The sequence below is a fragment of the Galeopterus variegatus genome, unplaced genomic scaffold, assembly GCF_000696425.1.
Source record: "Galeopterus variegatus unplaced genomic scaffold, G_variegatus-3.0.2 Scaffold2181, whole genome shotgun sequence".
In the NCBI taxonomy this organism is placed as follows: domain Eukaryota; kingdom Metazoa; phylum Chordata; class Mammalia; order Dermoptera; family Cynocephalidae; genus Galeopterus; species Galeopterus variegatus.
The window spans coordinates 309,061-311,707 of record NW_007728292.1 but is presented as its reverse complement, the minus strand read 5'-3'; positions in this window follow the sequence as shown (position 1 = coordinate 311,707).

The window sequence follows — 2,647 nt, the reverse complement described above, 5'->3', positions numbered from 1 at the left end:
GCCTTTGTGACAGCAGTCCACTGAGCCACTGCTGGTATCAATAAACTCTGCTTCTTGACTCAAGCCTTGGTGTTTCCTGCCTCTCCCTGTGAGTTCACACTAACATACTGCAACAGTATGATACCACCAAAGGAAAATAACAACCCTCAAGTTCTAGATCCTATAGAACAGGAAGTCCTTGAAATGACTGACAAAGAATTTCCAGCAACAATTCTAAGGAAACTAATGAGATACAAGAGAACTCACTTAGACAACACAACAAAATGAGAAAAAGTATACAGTACCTGAAAGAAGAAGTGTACAAAGAAATCAATGCCCTGAAGAAGAATGTAGCAGAGCTTGTGGAGCTGAAGGATCCATTCAATGAAACAAAACACACAAAAGAAAGTTTAACCAGCAGGCTAGAACAAGCAGAAGAGAGAATCTTTGACCTTGAAAATGGTCTGTTTGAAATATCACAAGTGGTCCAAAAAAGAAAAAAGAATTTTAAAAATTGAAGAAAATCTAAGAGATAATGGACAACTCTAAGCATTCAAATATACAAATCATGGGTATTCGAGAGGGGGAGGAAAAAGGAAATGGCATTGAAAACATATTCAATGAAATAATAGAAGAAAAATTCCCAGGTATAGGGAAAGATACAGCTCTTCAGATTCAGGAAGCTCAAAGATCCCCAAACAGATTGAACCCAAAAAAGTCCTGTCCAAGACATGTTACAGTCAAACTAGCAAAACTCAAAGACAAAGAGAGAATGTTAAAAGCTGCAAGAGAAGCATCAAGTCACCTATAAGGGAGGCCCAATTAGACTAACATCAGACTTTTCATCAGAAACCCTAAAAGCCAGAGAAGAATGAGGTGATATATTTAAAACAGTAAAAGACAAAAATTGCCAGCCAAGACTGCTTTACCCCGTAAGGCTATCCTTCCCAAATGAAGGACAAACAGTATATTTCTCAGACAACAAAAACTGAAAGAGTTCACTACCACAAGACCAGCCTTACAAGAAATTATCAAGGGAGTACTGGGTCTGGTACCTGCAAAACAACCATCACTACCATGAATACTCAAGAAAGAGCAAATCCCACCAGTAAAATAAAACTGCTAACAATAAAGAGAAAAAACATCTACCATCCTAAGAAACCAACAAACACAGAAGACAAACAGTAAATCAGAAAGAAAGAAACAAAAGACACTTAAGACATCCAAACAAAAATCAGTAAAATGCCAGGAGTAAATCAATACCTTTCAATAATAACTCTTAATGTAAAAGGACTAAATTCACCACTCAAAAGACACAGATTGACTGAATGGATTAAAAAGATGCACCCAACAATATGCTGCCATCAAGAGACCCACCTCACCTGTAAAGACACACATAGACTAAGAGTAAAAGGATGGAAAAAGATATACCATGCAAATAGAAATGAAAAATGAGCTGCAGTAGCTATTCTTATATCAGATAAAACAGACTTCAAACCAAAATCCATAAAAAGAGATAAAGAAGGCCATTATATAATGATAAGAGGAGTTATCCATCAAGAAGGCATAGCAATCATAAATATATATGCACCCAACATTGGAGCAGCTGGATTTATAAAGCAAATACTATTAGACCTAAAGAATGAGATTGACACTAATACCATAATAGCAGGAGACCTGAACACCCCACTCTCAACATTGGACAGATCATCTAGGCCAAAAAATCAACAGAGAAATACAAGATCTAAACAATACTCTAGACCAATTGGACATGACAGATACCTACAGAACATTCCATCCAACAACCTCAGAATATTCATTCTTCTCATCAGCACATGGAACATTCTCCAGGATAGATCACATGTTAGGTCTCAAATCAAGTCTCAAGAAATTCAAAAGAATTGGAACTATTCCATGTATTTTTTCAGATCACATTAGATTAAAATTAGAAATCAATAATAAATGGAACTCTGGAAACTATAAAAATACACAGAAATTAAACAACATTCTACTTAATGATTTATGGGTCCAAGAAGAAATTAAACAGGAAATGAAAAAATTTATCAAAACTAATTAATATAATGACACATCATACCAAAACCTGTGAGATACTGCAAAAGCAGTATCACACATTAAATGCTTACCACATTAAATGCTTACTTCAGAAGAATGGAAAGATGGCAAGTAAACAACCTAACACTTCACCTTAAAGAAATAGAAAAACAAGAACAATCCAAACCCAAAGTTAGTATATGAAAAGCAATAATTAAGATCAGAGCAGAAATAAATGAAATAGAGACCCAAAAAATGATACAAAAGATCATTGAAACAAACAGTTGGCTTTTTGAAAAGATAAATAGAATTGACAAGCAATTGGCAAGGCAAACTAAAAAGAAAAGACCCAAGTAACAAAAATTACAAGTGAAAAAGATGATATTACAACTGATACCTCAGAAATACAAGGAATCATTACAGAACAACTATATGCCAACCAATTTGAAAATCTGGAGGAAATGGATAAATTTCTGGACATACATACACAAACTACCAAGACTGAACCAAGAAGATATAGAAAATCTGAACAGACCAATAACAATAAAAGAGATTGAAGCTGTTATGAGAAGGCTCCCAACAAAGGTCCTCCCAGGACTGGGTGGCTTCACTGCAG